The following is a 23,995-nucleotide window of genomic DNA, read 5'->3' as shown; positions in this document are numbered from 1 at the left end:
AGTCCATGTAGACAACATCCACAGCCTTTCCTTATTCTGCTTTCTTGGTAACCTCCTCAAAAACTGTACAAGATTTGTTAAACATGACCTACACACACAAAGCCATGCTGATAGTCTTTAATTAGCCCTTGGCTCTCCAAATGGTTGTATTGTAGCTAGTTTAGAAAGAACTCGCTGTTCGCAGAAAGAACAACACAAACCCCAGTTGAGTGTAGTTAACACTGAGAGACCGGCAGCGCAGATCGGGCAGGCGAGAGACCAGCAGCTTGGGTCGGGCGGGCGAGGGGGGGGTGATAGGCAGCGCGAGTTGGATGGGCAAGGGGGTGGGGAGACCAGCATCGCAAGTCGGGCGGGCGAGGGGTTGGGGAAACCAGCAGTGCAAGTCGGGCGGGCGATGGGGGGAGACCAGCAGAGCTCCAGATAAAGGATTGTGTACCTGTACTGATGTCAGCCTCACCGGCCTGTAATTTCCTGGTTTACCTTTTGAGCCTTTTTTTAAACAACGGAAAAATATGAGCTATCCTCCAATCTCCAGCACCTCACCCGTGGATAAGGATGTTGTAAATATTTTTCCCAGAGCCCCTGCAATTTCTACACAAGCCTCCTTCAAGGTCCGAGGTAATATCATTTCAGGCCTGGTGGATTTATCTACCTTTATTCGCTGTAAGACTGGAAACATGTCCTCCTCCTCCTCTTTAATCTCTATATGAAAGGGGGAACATTTTCACTCAGAGTGGTGGGAGTGTGGAATGGGCTGCCATCTGATGTGATGAATAAATTGGATAGATACATGAATGGGAGAAGTCTGGAGGATGAAAGAATGGGTGCAGGTCAGTGGGAGTAGCAGTATGATATTTTTGGCATAGATAAGAAGGGGTGAATGGCCTGTTTTCTGTGCTGCATTATTCTTTGGTTCTATTGCATTGATTATTTTTCTGTCCTCCACGTTGCTTTTCTCATTTTGCTTGCTTCTGTCATCCGACACATAATGTCACTCCCCTGCCATAGTCATCTAACCCTCACTAACAGCACTGGCAAACATTCCCCCCGGGACATTGATCCCAGTCCTGGCCAGGTGCAGACAATCCGGACGGGCTGGTGGAACAGACGGAAACATGGGAGATGAGGCATGGAGGAAAGGAGTGAGGGGTAGGGAGACTGGGGAGAGGGTTCACGAAAATTAGAGGTCAATGTTGATACGGTCCTGTTGGAGAGTGTCGGGATAGAATACGAGGTGTCGTTCCTCCAATTTGTGGGTGTCCTTGGTGTGGCAGTGAACGAAGCCATAGTGTAGGAATGGTGCGTGGTATTAAAACCATACTTATGGCCTTGGATCGAGATGGGGACCCACTTCTGCAGCTCCCTCCGGCAGCTGATGCTGATATGGACCACCCTCTGGGTGAAAATGTTTCCCATAAGGTCACTCTTAAACTTGCCCCTCACCTTCGTCCCCCTTCACACACCACAGAATACCATGCACACCATGATGCCTAATTCTTTTGTCAATTGTCTCCGTGCCCACTTCTGGAATCCGGATTCTTCCCCCTCCCCACCCCTTTGCCCCACGCCCGCAGATCCTTTCTTTCTCCTCCTGTACACTTGGTTCTGGTCTTCTGCCTCCTCTGGATCTTTTTATTCCCACCTGCTGCTGAGATATCAAAGAGCGTGACTTCACCACAGTGAAGTGCCCCTCCAGTCTCCACACTAATCCCAACCATCAAGCCTGCAGCCGTCGGCTGGTGCAGCTGGATGACAAGTCTCAGACACCACCCTGTTTTCCCTCCAACAGGTCCCCACCAAAACTCTTCAAACTACCATGTCACACACCATCTCGGAACTCATCACTTCCAGTCACCTCCCTGGCATGGCATCCAGGCTCATTGTTTCTCAACCCCGTACCTCCTACCCAAGATCCACAAACCCAATGGTCCCGACAGATTCATTGTGTCCCCGACCTCCTGCCCCACCGAATTGGTCTCTGCTGTCCTCGACACTGTTTTGTCCCCACTGGTCCAGTCCCTCCCAACCTACATCCACGGCTCTTCACACGTCTTCCATCACTTCAATAAATTCCAGTTCCCTGAACTCGACTGCCTTATCTTTACCACGGATATCCAATCACTATGCACTTCCATCCCCCATATCCACGGACTCAAAGCCCATCGTTTCTCTTTTGACAACAGACAGTAACAGTCCCCTCTCCACCATTACCCTTCTCTGGCTGGCAGAACTTGTCCACACCCTTAATAACTTCTCCTTTGACTCATTCCACATGTCTAGGTCAAAGTGCTAGCCATGGGTACCCGTGTGGTCCCCAGCGATGTCCTTTTGTTGCCTCATGCACCCATTATGAGTTCGTCGACTTTATCCGCTTTAATGCCTCAAATTCATTTGACCCATCTCGATCTCAGTCTCCTTCTCAGGAGACAAATGTTTGGGAGGATCTTCACAAATCCACCTAGTGCCACGCTTACCTTGCCTATTCCTCTTCACACTCTGTCCCCTGAAAATATTCCATTCCTCTCTCAATTCCTCGGTCTCCATTGCATCTGCTCCCAGTGCTTGGTCTTCTATGCCAGATTTCGGAGATGTCTTCCTTCTTCAAACAGAATGCCTTCCCCAGCGACATGATCCTCACCAACATATCCTCCATTACCTGCACATCTACACTGGCCCCCTCTTCCCCCATGTGTAACAAGGACAGGATTCCTACTGTCCTCACCTAAAATCCTCCACATTCAACAAATGATCATCCACCATTTCTGCCACCACCAGACACATCTTCCCTTCTCCTCTCCTCCCCACCTTCAGCAGGGATGACTCCCTTGTCCACTCCTCCCTTCCCACCCACCGCATCCTTGGCACCTATGATTGCAGGAGATGCTCCACTTGCACCCACACCTCCTCCCTCACCACCATTCGGGGCCCCAAACAGTCCTTCCAAATTAAGCAACAGTTCACTTGTGAATCTGCAGGGGTTACCTACTGCATCCGGGGCTCTCATTGTGGCTATCTCTACAGCGGAGAATCAGGTTTGTTTGAGAACCTTGGCTCTGTCCTCCGCATGAACCTCCCAGTGGCCATTCATTCCATTTCATTGCCAACCTATCCCTCCATAGTCTCACGTCCTATCAGACTGAGACCACCCTCAAATTGGAGGAACAACACCTCATGTTGTGTCCAGGCACCTCATGTTGTAATGGCTGTTTGCTGTTAACATTGACCTCTCCTGTTTTTGTCAGCCACCCACCCCATGTCTCCTTCACTCAAGCTCTGCCCCACTCTCTACCCTGTTCCCACTGTCTCTTGTGTCAGTTCTGCATTCATTGAGCCACCCAATTCCTCCACCAATTCTCCCCATCCCTCCTATCTTCCCATTAGTTCCTTTTGTCTGTTGCCCTGTTCTCCTCCCCCTGCCCTTCCTTTCCTTCTCCCCAGCCTTTTAATCCAGACACTCCCTGATTTTGACACAGGGCTCAGGCCCGTAATGTCGCTAATGTCTTTACCTCCTGTGGACGCTGCGAGACCTGCTGAGTTTATACTTTGCAAAAGAGGCGTGTTCCGCCTCCCCCTCAGGGTGCCCAGCACCTCGGTTACATCTCCTCTGGTTCTTTTCCTCTGGTTGTTAAATGAGTCACATTCATGTTGCTTCATTTGACCTCCTCCTTGATCTAAACCAACTCGGAATCAGAATATTTTGGAGAACTTGGCAAGATCCGGACAGAATGTTTAAATGAAAACCAGTGACTGGGATAGTTTGGACCATGAGAAATGTGTCAGCAGATGTGGGGTTTCCCTGGCACGGGGATGGAGTCGCATCATTCTCCTACCCACTTGCCGGGGAATGGGGTAACTAATTGGAATCCTGGCATCTGGTGCATGGGTGAATCGCCCGAGAACTTCTCAGGGGTCTCCATCAATGTGTCTGATGAAGTCTGCAGATTTCTCAGCGTCCATAGGAGGTAAAGGTACATAACAAATGTTTCACGCTTGAGCCCTTCATCGAGATACAGGTCCCTGGATTAACAGGTTGGGAAAAAGGGAAGAAAAGGCAGGGGGAAGAGTACAGACCCTCAGACAAATGGTGATCATTGGTTATAGATGGCAGGACAGGAGAGGGAAATGGGGAGAATTGATTGGAGAAGGGGATTTTTAGTTCTGACACCATGTGTGGTGTCTACTTGTCTACTGATCCTCATCACAGATCAGGACACGTCCACGGTTTGTCATGTTGCTGGCTGTGGCTCCAGGGTGTGTTGTCCTAGAACATTGGCCGCAGAGAATGCGTTGTTCCCTCTCACTCTACCATCTTCTCTTCACAGGGTGATAAAAGCAGTGCGTTTGCAGGCAGGAAGCATCAGAAAATGCCACATTCTGTTTTGACTCTCCACTGGATTCCTCTGCTCCATAGTATCACCCAGCTTTATCATTGCATACAGAGCACGGTAATCACCACCACAGATGCCCCACACCTGTTGAGTGCTTGTACTGGACTCCAGACGATTGGCAAACATGGAGGGTCAGGTGACCAGTGATACGGCAGATAAAACACTCCAGAGTGAGGCGTGCGGTGAGGAGAAACTTCCATTGGACTTGCTGGAAACACATCACTGCGCTCACCCTGGGGAGAGACTGTTCAGCTGTTCTGAGTGTGGGGAGAGATTCACCTGCTCTGACGCCATCCTGCAACACCAGTGTGTCCCCACTACGGGGAGCCCATTCCCCTGCTCTGACTGTGGGAAGAGCTTTCAAACCTCCAAGGAGCTGGAGGAGCATGGGTGTGTTCCCTCTGGAGAGAGTCCATTCACCTGCTGCATTTGTGGGAAGGGGTTCTCCAAGCCCTCCCAAATGGAAGCACACCAAAGGGTTCACACTGGAGAGAAACCATTCACCTGCTCCCTGTGTGGGATCAGATTCACTACATCCTCTAGCCTAGTGAGACACCAGAGAGTTCACACTGGGGAGAAACCATTCACCTGTTCCCTCTGTGGGAAGAGATTTTCTCGGCCTTCTAACCTGCAGACACACCAGAGTGTTCACACCAGGGAGAAACCTTTTACCTGCTCCCTCTGCGGGAAGGGGTTCTCTCGGCCTTCTAACCTGCAGACACACCAGGGAGTTCACACTGGGGAGAAACCATTCACCTGCTCCCTGTGTGGGATCAGATTCACTGCATCCTCTAGCCTACTGAGGCACCAGAGAGTTCACACTGGGGAGAAACCATTCACCTGCTCCCTCTGTGGGAAGGGGTTCTCTCGGCCTTCTAACCTGCAGACACACCAGAGTGTTCATACTGGAGAGAAACCATTCACCTGCTCCCTGTGTGGAATCCGATTCACTAGATCCTCTGGCCTACTGATGCACCAGAGAGTTCACACTGGGGAGAAACCGTTTACCTGCTCCCTCTGCGGGAAGGGGTTCTCTCGGTCTTCTAACCTTCAGACACACCAGAGAGTTCACACTGGGGAGAAACCATTCACCTGTTCCCTGTGTGGGATTGGATTCACTAGTACCTCTCACTTACTGAGGCACCAGAGAGTTCACACTGGGGAGAAACCATTCATCTGTTCCCTCTGCGGTAAGGGGTTCTCTCGACCCACTGAACTGCAGACACACCAGAGAATTCATACTGGGGAGAAACCATTCACCTGCTCCCTCTGCAGAAAGGGGTTTTCTCAGTCCTCCAACCTGCGGACACACCAGTGGGTTCACATCGGGGAAAAACCGTTCACCTGTTCCCTTTGTGGGAAGGGGTTCTCTAATTCCTCCAGTCTGATTTCACACCAGCGTGTTCACACCGGGGAGAAACCATTCATCTGCTCCCTCTGTGGAAAGGGGTTCTCTCACTCCTCCAGCCTGCAGACACACCAGAGAGTTCACACTGGGGAGAAACCATTCACCTGCTCCCTGTGTGGGAAGGGGTTCTCTCAGGCCTGCCACCTGAGGACACACCAGCGGGTTCACACCAGGGAGAAACCGTTCACCTGCTCCCTGTGTGGGATTGGATTCACTAGTTCCTCTCATCTACTGAGGCACCAGAGAGTTCACACTGGGGAGAAACCATTCATTTGCTCCCTCTGCGGGAAGGGGTTCTCTTGGCCCTCTGACCTGCAGACACACCAGAGAGTTCATACTGGCGAGAAACTATTCACCTGCATCCTGTGTGGGAAGGGGTTCTCTCTGTCCTCCACCCTGCGGACACACCAGTGGGTTCACACCGGGGAGAAACCGTTCACCTGTTCCCTGTGCGGGAAGGGGTTCTCTAATTCCTCCAGTCTGATTTCACACCAGCGTGTTCACACCGGGGAGAAACCATTCACCTGCTTCCTCTGCGGGAAGGGGTTCTCTCAGTCCTCTAGCCTGCGGGCACACCAGAGAGTTCACATTGGGGTGAAACCGTTCACCTGCTCTCTGTGTGGGAAGGGGTTCTTTCAGGCCTGCCACCTGAGGACACACCAGCGGGTTCACACTGGGGAGAAACCGTTCACCTGCTCCCTGTGTGGGATTGGATTCACTAGTTCCTCTCACCTACTGAGACACCAGAGAGTTCACACTGGAGAGAAACCATTCACCTGCTCCTTCTGCGGGAAGGGGTTCTCTTGGCCCTCTGACCTGCAGACACACCAGTGGGTTCACACCAGGGAGAAACCTTTCACCTGTTCCCTCTGCGGGAAGGGGTTCTCTCGGCCCTCCGGCCTGAGTTCACACCAGAGGGTTCACACTGGAGAGAAACCATTCACCTGTTGTCTGTGCAGGAAGGAGTTCTCTAATTCCTCCAGTCTGATTTCACACCAGCGTGTTCACACCAGGGAGAAACCATTCATCTGCTCCCTCTGCGGGAAGGGGTTCTCTCAGTCCTCCAGCCTGCGGGTACACCAGAGAGTTCACACTGGGGAGAAACCATTCATCTGCTCCCTCTGCGGGAAGGGGTTCTCTCACCGTTCCAGCTTGAGTTCACACCAGCGGGTTCACACCAGGGAGAAACCTTTCACCTGTTCCCTCTGCGGGAAGGGGTTCTCTCGGCCCTCCGGCCTGAGTTCACACCAGAGGGTTCACACTGGAGAGAAACCATTCACCTGTTGTCTGTGCAGGAAGGAGTTCTCTAATTCCTCCAGTCTGATTTCACACCAGCGTGTTCACACCAGGGAGAAACCATTCATCTGCTCCCTCTGCGGGAAGGGGTTCTCTCAGTCCTCCAGCCTGCGGGTACACCAGAGAGTTCACACTGGGGAGAAACCATTCATCTGCTCCCTCTGCGGGAAGGGGTTCTCTCACCGTTCCAGCTTGAGTTCACACCAGCGGGTTCACACCAGGGAGAAACTGTTCACCTGTTCCCTGTGAGGGAAGTGGTTCTCTGATTCCTCTGGTCTGAGTTCACACCAGCGGGTTCACACAGGGTAGAAACCATTCATTTTCTCCCTGTGCGGGAAAGGATTCCCTCAGCCTCCAGCCTGAATTTACAGCAGCAGGGATTCTTAACAGGACACCAGGAAATATAGACAAGGGAGACTTTGTTCACCTGCTCCCTGTGTGATGTGGTGCTCTCTCAGCTCTGCAGTCTGTGGGAAGAGGGAGTGTTCAGAATAGACAGCCAACATTTTCTCCCTCTGGTTTAACCATCGTAAGTTAATGGGCGTGTGTTTAAGGTGAAGGCGGAAGTGGGAAGGTTACGGGAGATGATCAGGGTAAATAGAGACCCAGAGAGTGGCGAGTACCAGGAATGGGCTACAAGGTGGAGTTGGCCCTTGAGAGACCATGGATACAGAGGGAAGTGGATCATGTGTGGGCAGCAGTTTAGTTTAACTTGGGCATCTTGTTCAGTACAGACACGTGGGGTGAAGGGTCATTGTTTCTGAGGCCACAGGTTGAAGGATTGTTGTGTTTTTTTTTTGGTTTTTTTTAATTTTTTTATTTTTCACACCATAAATCACATTAGCCATGATATACACTTTTTTTTTCCCACATATACAGTGACTTTTTCTCCCCCCCCCCCTCCCTCCTCCCAAGCCACCCCCCCCACCCCCCCCCCTCTCATCCATTTTAGGTATACAATCTAGGTTGCATTAAACCAGTCAGACAATGTTGTCATTCAACAAAAATACACCAGAAATTCTACTGAGTCCATTCTTTTCTTTCCTTCCCCTTCCATCTACTTAGGTAATGTTTGTCCCCGGTATGTTTTCGCTATTGTATTTAATGTAAGGCTCCCATACTTGTTCGAATATTTCAATATTATTTCTTAAACTATATGTTATTTTTTCTAATGGAATACATTTATTCATTTCTATATACCATTGTTGTATTTTCAAATTATTTTCCAATTTCCAGGTTGACATAATACATTTTTTTGCTACGGCTAGGGCTATCTTAACAAATCTTTTTTGTGCATCCTCCAAATCAATTCCAAATTCTTTGTTTTTTATGTTACTTAGGAGAAAGATCTCTGGATTCTTTGGTATATTGTTTTCTGTTATTTTATTTAATATCTGATTGAGATCATCCCAAAATTTTTCTACTCTCTCACATGTCCAGATTGCATGAATTGTTGTTCCCATTTCTTTTTTACATCGAAAACATCTATCAGATACTGTTGGGTCCCATTTATTTAACTTTTGCGGTGTAATGTATAGTCTGTGTAACCAATTATATTGTATCATACGTAGCCTCGTATTTATTGTATTTCTCATCGTTCCAGAACATAATTTCTCCCATGTTTCCTTTTTTATCTTTATATTTAAATCTTGTTCCCATTTTTGTTTAGTTTTACCATTTGTTTCCTCATTCTCCTTTTCTTGCAGTTTAATATACATATTTGTTATAAATCTTTTGATTAACATTGTATCTGTAATCACATATTCAAGGTTACTTCCCTCTGGTAAACTCAAATTGCTTCCTAATTTATCTTTCAAGTAGGATCTCAGTTGGTAATATGCCAGCGCTGTATCTCCAGTTATGTTGATGGGGATTTTCCTTGTAGCCTGAACTCCTCCCTGTCTCTCTCCCCACTATTGGGTTCAGGGTTCCTGCCGTCTATTGCCTTCTGTGGATGCTGCCTGACCTGCTGAGTTGCTCCAGCATTTTGTGCGTGGCTACTGAGGTGATCGGTGACGTGATCATAAACCAGCCAGGAGACGTCAGTGTTGTTAACTGCTGGACAAGGCTTCACTGTGCAAATTCCCTTTGGTATTTGCAGTTGATTAAGTTTGAAAGTGGACATTGCAACCTCTGGGTTTTCAGATGATGTGGGTGTGCAGATGCTGGGATCTAATACAGAACACAAGTGCTGGAGAACTCAGAAGGCCACACAGTGTCCATAGGAAGTAATAAGGCATCTGTAGCGTCCTGCTCTGTGGGCCGACATAGTAAACAGCCGTAGAGCACCACGATTTGGTAGTCAGCGCACGGAACGGGACTCCAGATCCCATGGGCCGCAGGAATAGTGGTCAAATTGACCAATCACCGCCAACGGGGGTCCAATCCAGGCCCATGCATCTGGGATAGCCAATCAGCAGCTGGTGTCCCTTAAGCCACGCTCCTGTGGTGACACTGCCAGCTGCCTATAAAAGGCAGAACTGCAGCCCAATAAAGCCATTGTCAATTACACTCCCGTGGTGTGTGAGTCTCAACCTCGAGCTATAACTGTAGTGGTGGCCTTGACTGGTCCAAATGGTGGTTTAGACCCAATGTTAGTGGAACAACATGCAATCAATGCAAGAGTGTTGAAGTTTCTGGACGTCACAACCACGATTGTGGTTCCAGCAGGCTGAGGCACAGTTTGCCATTTGCCAGATCTCTGCAGATGGCACGCGCTACTACCACATGGTCAGCGCCCTCGATCAGAACACCACAGCCTGCATCATCGACTTCCTCCAGCAACCCCAGAGCAAGGGAAATGTGTGGCCATCAAAGAGCTATTAACCCACACTCTTGGGCTCTCGAAGTGTGAATGCGCGGCTCGACTGCTGCACGTGGATGGTTTGGGGGACAGGGCCCCTTCTGCCCTCATGAACAACATGGTCGTTCTCAACGATGGTCACACCTCTTGCCTGCTGTTCCAGCAGATCTTCCTGCAGCAGCTGCCTTCTCATCATAGAGGAAGACTGACCCCAGGAGGGTGGTTGCCCGAGAAGACGTGCTAAAGGCAGCGAAGAAGGATGCCTGCACAGTTCATACAGGTAACAGCACCTCATCAGCAATGCCCGACCAAGAAGCCCGCTGATCGATGGACCACCCAATTGATGCACCCTACCAGTGAGCAGTACTGTTTCTATTATAGCGGTGGGGTACCAAGGCCCTTCAATGCCGCTCCCCCTGTGCATTCCAGGGAAACACCAAGGCCCTTCAATGCCGCTCCCCCTGTGCATTCCAGGGAAACACCAAGGCCCTTCAATGCCGCTCCCCCTGTGCATTCCAGGGAAACACCAAGGCCAGCTGTGATTGATGGCTGTGATGACTGGCCAACTGCATAAGCTCCTCCACATCCAAGACTCCCTGTTGGGCTGACGTGTTTTGGACGCCATAGTATAGATCAGCATCTTACCCCCATCCACCTTAGAGGCTCACAGTGCCAAGGTGGGCCAAGAGCTTCGAGCAGCAAATGTGGTTCCTGATACCCTTTCTCATTTGTCTATTCGAGTAGTGCAAGACCCTGCCCTGGGTATCGACTGTGTGACCCTGACACAGTAGCATACCAAACAGCACTACCGGCCTGCAGCTAGAGGACATTCAGATCACCCCAGGTCACCACAGGCTGCTCTGTGACATCTCAATGCTTAAAATGTACCCTGTCATTCCAGCCGCATGGAGCAGGTGAGTTTTCGATTTGGTCCATAATTTGGCACATTCTGCTATCAGGACTACAGTTAAATGTCTGGCACAGCCTCCATAAAGAGATCACTCTGTGGGCCAAAATGTAATCATTACTCTGGAGACAAAGTCTTGGAGAACAGGTTCAGCTTTATTTTGAGTCTGCAGTTGGGTGTCCCTGGTCTGGAGATACATCAGAGGTTCAGAATCATCACTCTTGTACAATCCCGTGCTCAACATCACCCCCCCACCCCCCTTCATTTACCTTCCAATCAGAATCCCAATATATTACAACATTCTCCTTTTCCCTTCCATCAATACAGGTATCACTAATTTCCTCCCTCTTCATACATCGCATGTTATGTTAATTAGTTCATTCCCTCCTTAGGGGCATCTAAGTTAATATTTATGTCTCTTAACCAAGCACAGTACTAGCTATAGACTACCTTAGGTCACTGTACCAGCCTGAACCAGATCCTTGCATCCTTGGGGCTCCTGATAAGAAGAGGCCTACTAGCAAGTATTGTCTGTTTTCAAGCTCTCATCTACATTCTTTGCAATCCATCCCTTTTCACAGAATGGTGTGAGTTTAATCATCTTCAACCATATTTCACAATTCCTTCCTTTTCTCTTTACCATGTTTTTTTTAAATTAAACTGCATTATTGTTCACTTTTTGTTTCCTCAAATTGTAACATGAGTTGAATTTGTCATTGTTCATCTGCCATGGTTTTTTTTTAATACCATCTGCTTCGCTCCAGTAGCTGAGCAGATTAATCTGGTAATAACACATCATAGGATGGCCAATCCAATAAATAAACCCACTATAATCATTAAACCATATATTGCAAGGTGCATTAACCATGGCCCCCAACCTCCAAAATTCCAAATTCCCCATGTCCAATCACCCCATACACCTTTTTGATATTTGTCTCCAGCTCCCAGATTTTCTCTCTATACTTTTTAATAGCACAAGTTCCCCCTCTCTCTGCTAAAATAAAATCAAGGGCCATGCGATTTTGGAGGACTGTAAGTCAAATGGCAGTCATTTCTGTAGTTATTGTCCGGACTTGAGATTGGGTTTCCCCAAGCACCAGGTCCGTAGCATTTACTAGTTCGTCTCGGGTGGCTGCTAATTATTGAATCTCAACCCCAGCTTGTTCACCGCCTGGAAAAACGTCCATATGAGACGATTGCCTTCAGTCACCCTTCTTTTGCTTTGCCCATGGGACAAGACTAGTACAGGTAGTTGATTAAGAACATGGACATGGGGAATTAAGTAGGCCAGATAACAACATCCACTCCAACCTTTAGGTGTACGGGTCAATTTAAACTTTTGTCCAATTCCAACATTCCTTTTCCCCGGGTAACTATGAATAAATTTTATGTCCACACACCCAATATGTGCCATTTATAGGCTGCAGAATTCAGTCGTGTGACAGTCCAATTCTGCATGCAATTGGAAACTCCTAGTTGGCAGATCGATTTATATTACAGAGGCAAGTTATATTCTTAAGTCCCTCCTCAAAAGGAAACAACTGTCCAGACTGAGTAATTGCTGACTTTGTTGGTTTTGGTCGTATAGACCACCCTTTGTATTTATCTTCAGAGGTTGGATCACTGTTGCTGGGCAAGGTATATATATCAAATAATTCATGGGAGAGAGGGACTGCTACTAAGGGGACTCCTGACTTTCCATGGTGTGGTATTTTCGCACATACCCAACAATCTGTTTGATTTTGGTTCTTAGCATAATTAGTACATAGAGAGATAAAATAATTTTTAGGTTCATATGTATAAGTACAAATTGAGATAGTAAGTGTAAAAGTTTCATTATTGTTTTCTTTTCTGTCCCTTTTTACTCTTTCTTTCCCTCTGCGGCGGCTGGTGGGTCCACTGGTCCCTTTGAAGCTTGTGTCCACCCCTTTTCCTTTGTTCGGACCACTGCTTCTGTGGTCAACAGTACCAGATATGGCCCATTCCACTGGGGCTGAAGTTTTACTTTCCACGATTTCATCAGGACCCAGTCACCAGTATTCACAGAGTGGATAGGGAAATCCAGAGGAGGGCTCTGCACCATCAGACCCTTAGCTTTTAAATCTGCAAGAGAACGAAAGACTGCCAGTAAATAGTTCCTTAAAAACACATCATTACTTTCAACTGTAGGTATTCCTTCTACCCATCCCAAATATGGAAGTCCAAATAACATCTTGTAAGGGGATATTCTAATGTCTTGTCATGGGGCTGTTTGAACTCTGAGAAGAGCTATCGGTAAGCACTTGGTCCAGCGTAATTTAGTCTCTTCTTTTAGTTTTGTAATTTGCCTTTTTAAAGTGGTATTCATTTGCTCCACTCTTCCTGAACTTTGTGGCTGCCATGGTGTATGCAGCTTCCATTCTATCCCTAAGGCTTCACAGACCAGGCTGTGAATTTTAGAAGCGAAGTGTGTTCCCCGATCTGAATCAATGGACTCGGCTATTCCATTTCAGGGTACAATCTGTTCCAGAATTATTTTTTGCCACTGTTTATGCAGTGGCATTGATGGTGGGGAACGCTTCGACCCATCTCGTGAAGTGGTCCACTATTACTAGTAGAAATTTCCATCGCTGGACCTTAGGGATTTCGGTGAAATCCACTTGTATCCGCTGAAATGGCTGGATTGCTAAAGGTTGTCTTCCTCCAGGCATAGCTTTCATAACTTTCTTATTAACCTTTAAACAGATCACACAGCGGTTTACTGTCTGTCTTGCTAGGGTATAAACTTCTCTGCAGGCGTAAGTTCATAAAAATGCATCACACAGTGCTTGTGCTCTCCAGTGGGAGCGTGAGTGTAGTTCTAGTATCTGCCGGGTGATTTCTTTATTTTACAATTGTCTTCCATCAGGGAGCCACCATTTTCCATTTCTGTCTTCTTTGCTCCCATCATTTTCCAATTTTTGTTCTTCAGCCCTTCATGTGCACTGTTCCTGATCGTGCCGCTTGTCGGGCTAGTTCATCAGCCATCCGATTTCCTTGCACTTCTGGTGAGTTCCCCCTCTGATGTTCTGGTACATGTACTATGGCAATTCTTTCTGGTTTGATTAATGCTTCCAGTCTTTTCAATTAGTTGCTCATGAGCTAGATCTTTTCCTCTTGCTGTTATCATCCCCCGTTCTTTCCAAATTTTCCCAAATGTGTGTACCACTCCAAAAACATATTTTGAATCTGTATATATGGTACCTTCCTGCCCTTCCAACAGTTCCAGGGCTCTCATTAGGGCATACAACTCACAGGACTGAGTGGACCAGCTGCCGGGCAGATGCCCAGTTTCCACCTTGGTTCCAGAAACTCCATCAAGCATATCCACTGTATCTCTTTCCATCTATACAGCTCGACGATCCATCTATGAACCACCGCTGTTCTTCCAAGAGGGGCTCCTCTTCTAAGTCATCTCGACTTTTCATTTGAAGCTCGACCACCTCGCTACAGTTATGCCCTAAGTTCTCTGGTTCCCTGACAAATACAGGAACTGTGAAGGGTTCAGACTTTTATCTGTACAAATAGTTAAGTCATCTTTTTCCATTAAGATTGCCTCATACTTTAAAATGCTCGAGTCTGTCAACCATCTGTGATACTTCTGAGTTAAAATGGTTCTGACAGTGTGGGGAGTGAATACAACCAGACTCCCTCCAAAGGTAAATTTTCAGCTTTCTTCCACTAATACTGCCGTGGTGCTACTGCTTGAATGCATTCTGGCCACCCTCGTGATACTGGGTTCAACATTTTTGTGAGGAGTGCCACAGGTTGCCTTTGGTCTCCTCTTTTGTGAGCTAGCACTCCCAAAGCTATCCCTTTTTCCACATTTACAAACAAGTGGAAAGGCTGATTAATATCAGGCAAAGCCAGGACTGGAGCATTAATCAAGTCTTTCTTAAAGCGATTAAATTCCTGCTGTTCCTCTAGGTTCCACTCCACAATTTCTTTTTCACTTACCAGTTTTTCATATAAGAATCAGACTTTCTGTGCATATCTATCTATTTATCCACAGTCGGCAATACCCAATTAATGAGGAACTTCTTTATCTCCTTCTGATTTTTAGGTATAGGCAGACCGGTGATGCCAGCAATTTGTTCAGGTCCGATTCTCTTTTTCCCTTGACTAATCAAGTGTCTCAAATACCTTACTTTTTGTTCCACGAATTGCAGTTTGTTCTTAGAAACTCTTAGCCCTTTCTCTCCCAAGAAGTTTAGCAACTCAATGGTGGATTCACGAGCTTCATTTTCCTTTGTTCCTGAAATCAACAGGTCAACTGCATACTGCATTAACTGTGTTCCTGTAGTGCTTGGGTGTTCTTCTAATACTTGCTCCAAAACTTGTCCAAATAGATTGGGAGATTATGTAAACCCTGGGGGAGGACTGTTCATCAATACTGCTGTTTTCTTCCCGAGTGTGGGTCCTCCCACTCGAATGCAAACAAGTCCTGACTATTCTCATCCAAGGGGCAACTCCAAAAAGCATCTTTCAAATCTACAACACTAAACCACTCATGTTCCGGGGAAATTTGATTCCATATGTTATAGAGGTTTGGGTCTACTGGATGTCATGTCTGAACAATCTTATTTAATTCTCATAGATCCTGGACCAAGCAGAATGTCCCATTCATTTTCCGTACAGGGAGGACAGGGGTATTATAAGGGGACATGCAACTTTCTAGCATTCCATCTCACAGCAAATTTTCAATAACCGGCTGAAGGTCTCTTTGTCCTTCTACCAAAATAGGATACTATTTCACCCATACTGGTTGGAACCCCTCCTTTAGGGTTATTTTGAGTGGGGTTATTTGCAGTCCTCCCCTGTTTCCTTCTCCGGCCCAGACACAGTCCCCAATGTCCTGGATATTCTCTTCCCTCAATGGGTACAATCTCATACATCCTTCCACTGGAGCAGTACGGACTCCTAGTCTAATTTGCAGATCTCATCCCATCAGATTCACCCCAGCTTAAGGAACCAGAATCAGATCTTCAGTTGCCTCCCTGTCTTGATCAGAGGGGTCTTCATGACTCTCCCCTACTCTTGATACCTTTAATTGTGGACTAATGAATCTAACTCCCTCTGGTATAATGTTTAATGATGATCTAGTGGCCTCTGTGTCCACCAGAAAAATGGTATCCTCTTTGTTGGGTCCCAGCTGGAAGAAACCCCTGATACCTTTAATCCTCCCCAAAAGTCATCAGAGGGATAGCATCCCTTTCCTTCTTTAATTCAGGACATTCCTGTTTGAAGTGTTCCACTTTCCCACAATAGTAACACCCTGCCTGCTGGGGTTACCCAAAACTCAAGTACATCAACATAATAACAAGCAGAACATTTCCATCGCTCAATTTATCTATCAGAGGTGTCCCTCTGGTGGAGTCTAATCTCCTGGATGGAAGGTATAAGGCTTGTTGAGGAGGACTCATGTTGAATTAAATCTTTGGGGTCCCAATCCTGATAACTCTGCCTCATTAAGTTAAGAAATCACATCTTTAACATGGGTATGTGCTCAACTTTAAACTGCAAACAAATTGGTATCTTGTGTGGCCCCTTTAAGACTCCTGGCTGTCTTTGTTTTCTCCTCTGTAGTATTCTGCACAAACTGGCTGTGTTATCTCTTCTTCTGGGCTCCCTGCCAATTTGCCTGGCTGGTATCTTATGTTTTTATGCTGAGTTCTCTCTGTCCTCACTGAGAACAACTTAATTTTAAACTGTGCAAATGCAGATAAATGTGTTTTAACAAAAACTTCTAGAATTTTCCACAGACTTTAAATCTTAACGTCTTTGTTACCGTGGCTGGATGATTTATCATGGCTCTGGGTTCGAGCACTAATAGTATCCAAAAATACTTTGGGTATTGCTGGCTAGGGGTCTAAATATAGGCAGATGATATGCTAGTGGTGGTCCTTAGGGGGTCCCCGAGGAGTACTGGGGTCACTCGTCTCTCCCTCCTCCATCAGCCTTAGGACTTCAATTTGACTACATAGTCTTTGCTTATCCTCCTGTGCAGGAGGCTTCTCCTGCCTACCCTTTGCTTTTTCCTTTCCTGATTTTTCCTGTCCTGCTCCTTTCTATGTGCACATTCTTTCTAGAGGACACCCATAGGTTTACTGCCCCCCACCCCCCTTCTGCCAGTTTTACAGTGTTAGTTTGACAACCTGCAAACCTATCTCTTTCTTGTTCCAGCAGGCGCCACTTTCCAATAAGCTCTTTAATGAATTCATCATCCCAAATACCCCCAATGGCCAGCCTTCTCTCCCTAGTCTTTTATTTAATGTCTCAGAACCTTTTCGAATTATATTTTCAACCTCCAGATAGTTGTATCCACACAATTCCCCATTGTACCTCAGGTTCCCAAAACCTGATCTCCCCGAGCATACACAAACACACTAATGGTCCCTGACCGGACTAGTTCCCTGAACTCTTAACTGAGCTCTTATTCAACCATGGTCCTGGACTGCCGAGTTCCCTGAAATCTTCCCGGAGACATTAGTTGGTCTACAACCCAATCCTTTTTCAGGTTTGTTTCCTAACATCCATCCCTTCTCTTTTTCTCATGTTTTTCCTGCCTGTCCGAGCTCTTCTGTCCTGATTCCTCCAGCTTTGGGGCACAGGCCTCGACACTTCTATTGGATCTCTCACCTGTTGGTGTTCCTCGGGAGGGGATCTCGTGATTGCCGTCCTGAAATTATGAGTCTCGGGATTGTTTTTCTGAAACTATGGGTCTCGTGATCAACGTCTTGAAGCTATGGGGCTCGGAGTTGTCATCCTGAAACTGTGTCTTGTGATCGCTTTCTTGAAACTATGGGTCTCGTGTTCATCGTACTGAAATAACGGGTATAGTGATCACAGTCATGAAGCTATTTGTGGTGGTTCGCCGTCCTGAAACTATGGGTGGCAGTTTCATCCTGAAACCATGGGTCTTGGGATCATTGTCCTTGGACTATGGATGTCATGGTCACCGTCCTGAAACTATGGGTCTCAGGATTGTCATCCAATAACTATGGATCTCGGAATTGTTGACCTGAAACTATGGGTCTCAGGAATGTCATCTTGTGTTCGTAATCCTGAAACTATGGGTCTTGGGATCGCTGTCCTGAAATTAATGGTCTCGTGATTGACGTTCTGTAACTATGGGTCTCGGGATCACCATCTTGAAACAATGGGTCTCGGGATCGTCGTCCTGAAACAATGGATCTCAAGATCGTCGTCCTGAAACAATGGATCTCAAGATCGTCGTCCTGAAACAATGGATCTCACGATCGTCGTCCTGAAACAATGGATCTCACGATCATCGTCCTGAAACAATGGATCTCACGATCATCGTCCTGAAACAATGGATCTCACGATCGTCATCCTGAAACAATGGGTCTCGGAATCATTTTCCTGAAACTATGGGTCTTGGGATCATCGTCCTGAAACTATGGGTCTCGGGATTGCCATCTTGAAACAATGGGTCTCGGGATCGTCAACCTGAAACAATGGGTTTCGGGATCATCATCCTGAAACAATGGGTCTCGGAATCATTTTCCTGAAACTATGAGTCTCATGATCAACGTCCTGAAACTATGGGTCTCAGGATCACCATCTTGAAACTATGGGTCTCGGGATCACCATCTTGAAACAATGGGTCTCAGAATCGTTTTCCTGAAACAATGGGTCTAGTGAGCGCTGTCCTGAAACTATGGGTCTCAGGATTTGGTTTTTGAAACTGTGGTTCTCAGGATTAATGTCTTGAAACAATGGTTCACATGACCTCCATCCTGAAACTATGGGTCTCGATATCGTCATCTTGAAGCTATGGGTCTGAAACTATGGGCTCGTGATCATCATCCTGAAATGATGGGTGTCTTGGATAAACTTGTACCTCTCACTTTGTTCGTTTTAGATTGGTCAGTGTTTGAGCTACCGAAAGAAAACAGAGACACACACCGAGAGCAGTTCAGTCTACACAAATGTTTATTACAAATTCAAAGCAAGTTTCAAACTATAATAACCACGCCTGGACTAGTCCCAACTGCCGAAGCAAGGCAATGGCAGCACACTTGTAGTAGGTTGCTGGGGTGCCTGTAGCAGCTTCTTCACCTCCCCCGACCGGGACGTTGCTCGGACTCTGGCTGTTCTTCCTTCTTGACAAGGGATGTTCCCATCCCTCAGAGAGTCTAAACTTCAGCAGCAGGACCACAGGCTTATATACCCCAAAAACAATTAATCATGCACCCACTCCCTCTAACATTTGTCAGTCAAAATCAAAGCTGAGCATACTATTCTACAATTTAGAAGATTGATTATTATGGAACCAGGATGCTATGATATCCTGGTTTATCTTGTAGATACAAAGACTTATTGAAACTTCTAAGGCTTTGCAATGCCATGCTATCCTACATTTAGGAAAGAACAATTGGTCATGCGCCTACTCCTTCTAACATTTGTCAGTCAAAATCAAAGCTGAGCATACTATTCTACAATTTAGAAGATTGATTATTATGGAACCAGGATGCTATGATTTCCTGGTTTATCTCGTAGATACAAAGACTCATTAAAACTTCTTGAGCAAGACAGGTTGTGACCAATTCGTCAATTTCAGAGTGTCGTATTTGACAACTGCTTTCCCTGGGCCTCACAGTGGAATTCAATTTCAAAGTGTATCTTCAGATAAATCCCCATGGCTGAGTTTAATTACATCTGCTAATTTTGAAAGTAAGGTGACCTGAGTGTGGCCCCAGTGTCGTCAGTTTCACATAAGCAAACAAGCATCTGAGCACATGGTTTTAATCCTCCATTACAATGGGTCTCAGGTTCATTTTCCTGAAACTATGTGTCTCTTGATCGCCATCCTGAAACTATGGGTCTAGGGATCGTCTTGAAACTATGGGACTTGGAGTCATCATCCTGAAACTGTGTGCCTTCTGATTGCTTTCGTGAAACTATGGGTCTTGTGATCGCTTTCCTAAAGCTACGGGTCACGGGAATGCCGTCCTGAAACTATGGGTCTCACGATCATTGTCCTGGAAATATGGGTCTTGGAATCGCCATCATGGTACTATTGGTCTCGTGTTTGTCCTCCTTTAACTATGGGTCTTGGGATCACAGTCCTGAAACTATGGATGTCATGATCGTCGTCCTGAAGCGATAGGTCGCGGTATCGTCGTCCTGAAACTATGGGGCTTGAAGTCATCATCCTGAAATTATGGAGCTCGGAGTAGTCATCTTGAAACTATGGGTCTTGTGATCGCTTTCCTGAAGCTATGGGTCTCGTGTTCACCGTACTGAAATAATGGATATCGTGATCGTGGTCGTTAAGCTATTTGTGGTGGGTTCACCGCCCTGAAACTATAGGTGTTATAATCACCATCCTGAAACTATGTGTCTTGTGATCGCCATCCTGAAACTATGGGTCTCGGGATCGTCATCCTGAAGCTATGGGTCTTGGGATCGTCATCCTGAATCTATGGGTCTTGTGATTGCCATCCTCAATCTAGGTGCTCGTGATCGTTGTCCTGAAACTATGGGTCTCGTGAACATCATCCTAAAACTATGGGTCTCGTGATCGTTCTACTGGGCTTGACCTAATTTTTGGTGTCTGATGCCATGCGACAGGGCATGAACAGCTGTCCTGGAGTTTGCGTTGGCGACAACGTTCTCTTTGCCTAAGAGGTGCCGTATGGAGGTAGTGAATTCCGAGATGTAAGATAAGAGCCACTGCTGGCAAGCGGACCATGGGTTAGAGGATTTTGAGAATGCAAATGTCAGCGGTTTGTGGTCCCTGCCGAACATGTCCCTGAGGCATTGGAAGGTCTGAGTTGTCTTTTGGACATTGTCTGGGTAAACAGGGATCTGGTACTATCCTTGGATCAGGTTGACCTTAGAGATGAAACGTGCACCATGGAGGTTTGCTACAAAGTGCCTGATGACAGGGATCAGGTAGCAGTTGGCCGTTGTCACGTCATTGTGGCGTCTATATTTTCTGCAGGGTCTCCAGCTGCCATTGGTCTTGGGCACCAAACGGAGGGAAGAGGCCCATGGACTGTCTGAATGGTGGATGATACCGAGTTCCTCGATATGCTTAAACTCTTCCTTGGCGAGGTTGAGCTTGAAAGGGCCCAGGTGTCGGGCTCGAGAGTGCACTGGCAAGCCTGTGGTCGCTATGTGATGCTGGACACCATGCTTCAGCATGGCAACGGAGAATTGGGGTGCAGGATGGAGGGATAGTCAGGAAGTAGATGGCAATATTGGCTGTGGGAAGTCTACACAGAGGTGAGCTGGGTGGATGGCTCATTGGACGTGCCAAAGGAACGTGTGAAGTGTTTGGGTGAGGACAGGACCTCACTAAGAATAAGGGCAAGAATCACTGCTGGGAGTTGACCACGTCTGGAAGTGGGCCAGTAGACAGTGTGCAAGTAAGAAATCTGCGCCAAGAAGAGGCTTGTCCACGGATGCCATTGTGAATGACCAATTGCAAGTGGTCTCACCGAAACGAACAGGGATGCATCTTGCCAAAAATGTTATTGGCGGCTTTGTTGGGCGCACGCACAGAAGGGCCGTGAGGTCTCGTGCATGTATTGGCCGATGATACTCATCTCCGTGTCCATGTCGATAAGGAATCTGTGGCCAGAGATCCTGTCCCAGACGTGGAGAAGGCTGTTTGGTTGGCCAGAACTGAGACAGCAAGATTTCAGCTCCTTTACCACAACTAGTTTACTTCAAAGTTCGCGTTGCAACCTTTTTGGCTGTCTGCGACTGCCCGTCGCATACCGGAAAGTACGTCACGCGACGTAAGCGCGTATGCGCTCTCATCTGCACCGGAAGAAAATGCACCATTTTTGCGCGTGACAAGCGGGACCGGTTCAATCATGCGCGGCGCCACAATCTTATTTAATTTTTAATAGTAATGTCGTAAGATGGTTAAAACCCCGAATTTCACGACTTGTCCATGACAAGAAATCCTGATGCTGAAAAGCACAGACTCGTGGGGAGCCCAGTTGGGTGGGGGAGGGCAGGTCCCCGGTGACGTCCTGGATGCGGCAGGGACATGGAGACGATACGGACGGGGCGGGGACAAAGGAACGTTCTAGACGGACACGGGGGCATCATGGACTGGGCGAGGATAAGGGGACGTCATGGACGCGGGTTCTTATCGGTGATTCCGAGCACCACCTGTTGGCCTCCCGCGGTATGTACAGTGGAGGCGGGATTCATCTGGTTCGCCAGTTATGATCATGTGTCTGGGCCGCCATGTTGGGAACCTTCATCGCTGTGCGTGTGAGGAACGTCTTGCTTGTAAGTTGGTTTATTTTGTGACGACGTGTCTCTATTTCACCCATTGGTCTGCATCAGCGATGGGAGTAGCTGGTATTAGTTATAGCTGATCATCTGTGTGGTTCTGGCGGGGTTTGTGGTGTCTGAGCCTCATGGTCCCCAATGGAGCAGCTTCATGGGTTTCAGTCCCCGTTCCCAACACCGAGAAATGGCCCGGGGTTCAGGACAGGGGTTTGCAGGGAACTCGGCCCCTCTACTCTCCCTTCTTTGCTGCATCATGTTCACTGTGTGAAGTGTGTGGGTGAGGACAAGATCTCACTAAGAATGAGGGCAAGAATCACTGCTGGGAGTTGTCCACATGGACAAAGGAGATTTTCGAAGGTTAGTTTAAAATGGGATCTGGAAGGGAAAAGGGGAGGCTGCATTTGTGGGCTACAACCCTTTATTGTTCTGCAGCTTGAGAGCTGATAAGGAGCTCGTTATTGGTGGATTTCTGAGAAAATGTTCCGAAATACCTGTTTGAACTTAAAGGGAGCAGTCCCATTGAATGTTCCCGAAACTAGAGATAAGAAACTATAAATTCTGTGATTTTTTTTAAAGCCACAATTTGCACCTTTATAGTAGGTACATTAGCTGTTTTCATGTTGTGACATGAGGTTAGTATGCTTTAATTGGGCAGCATGTTTGAATACTCACTCAATTGAACTGAACTCGTTTTATTTGGGATTTGGGCAGTAAGCTGCTTGACTCCATCTATTATCAGTGGGAAGGATTGAGCAGCGAGTCTGGTTGATTGAGGAGTGGAGAATTGGCCAGCAAGTCAGGGGACTCACTCTATTGGTTATGGGGAATTGGACAGTGAGTCAGAATCCTCAGTCTGTTGGGGGATGGGAGATTGGGCAGTGAGTCAGGGGACTCAGTCTATTGGGGGGGTGGGGAATTGGACAATGAGTCAGGGGTTCAGTCTATTGGGGGTGGGGAATTGGACAGCGAGTCAGGAGATTCAGTCTGTTGGGGTGAGGAATTGGACAGCAAGTCAGGGGATTCGGTCTATTGGGAGGGTGGGGAATTGGACAGCGAGTCAGGGGATTTAGTCTATGGGGGAGTGGTGAATTGGACAGCGAGTTAAGGGATTCAGTCTATTGGGGGGGTGTGGAATTGGACAGCAAAGACAGGGGATTCCGTCTATTGGGTGGTAAGAAATTGGACAGCGAGTCAGGGGATTCCGTCTATTGGGGGGGGTGGGGAATTAGACAATGAGTCAGGGGATTCAGCCTATTGGGGGGTGGGGAATTGGACTGAGGACGGTCTGTTCAGAGGGGGGATGACTGGCCAGCGAGTTGATGACGTTTGGTGTGGTGCAGTTATTGAAGAGGGTCTGGAGATTTTGACATGGCAGCCCAGATCATCCAGAGAAAATGTGTGACGAGGGTACAGGAACATAGGAAGTAGGAACAGAAGTAGGCCAAAAATGGCCCATCGAGCCTGCTCCGCCATTCAATACAATCATGGCTGATCTAATTTATGAAATTAGAAAGACACCGAGTTAAGATTAATAAGCGCAGCGCTGACTCACTGGGCTCAGAAATAAGTGCATGAAAAAAAAAGACCGGCCCATGCTAGCAGGAAAAATCACTGTGGGATCCCAACCCCATGGCTGGCTTACTGGTGTTTGAGGGAAAGGATATGGAACAGACTGATGATAATTGAATTGCCCGATCTCCATGATGTCCTCGTGATTTTCCCTACTGTATCTTAGCTGCTTTCCTTGCAATGGCAGCTTCTGTATCTCTTGGTTCTGCTTCAGTTTCCCTGTTCCTTCACAGAGGGGGAGAGAGAACCTTCCTCCATCTGCTTCCCTCTGTGTGACCGATTTAACCCTCTATGTGGATGGCAGCGCTTTTATTGGTGACACTGGT

At 47.3% G+C, this 23,995-nt stretch overlaps 1 protein-coding gene and 1 pseudogene across 1 annotated transcript in view; both read left to right on the top strand.

Moving 5' to 3' along the window:
* The window catches only part of LOC138761560 (zinc finger protein 721-like), a 69,631-nt pseudogene that overhangs the window by 25,533 nt on the left and 20,103 nt on the right, over positions 1-23,995 (top strand).
* Positions 21,639-23,995, top strand: part of LOC138761533 (zinc finger protein 229-like) — a 78,786-nt gene continuing 76,429 nt past the window's right edge. The window contains exon 1 of the mRNA XM_069933824.1: positions 21,639-22,097. The gene's annotated coding sequence lies outside the window, so the exon portion shown is untranslated. The remainder of the gene's footprint in view (positions 22,098-23,995) is intronic.

This window comes from Narcine bancroftii, chromosome 4 (assembly GCF_036971445.1).
Source record: "Narcine bancroftii isolate sNarBan1 chromosome 4, sNarBan1.hap1, whole genome shotgun sequence".
In the NCBI taxonomy this organism is placed as follows: Eukaryota; Metazoa; Chordata; class Chondrichthyes; order Torpediniformes; family Narcinidae; genus Narcine; species Narcine bancroftii.
Note: the sequence above shows the minus strand (reverse complement) of the source record. Positions and strands in the feature narration are given on the sequence as shown.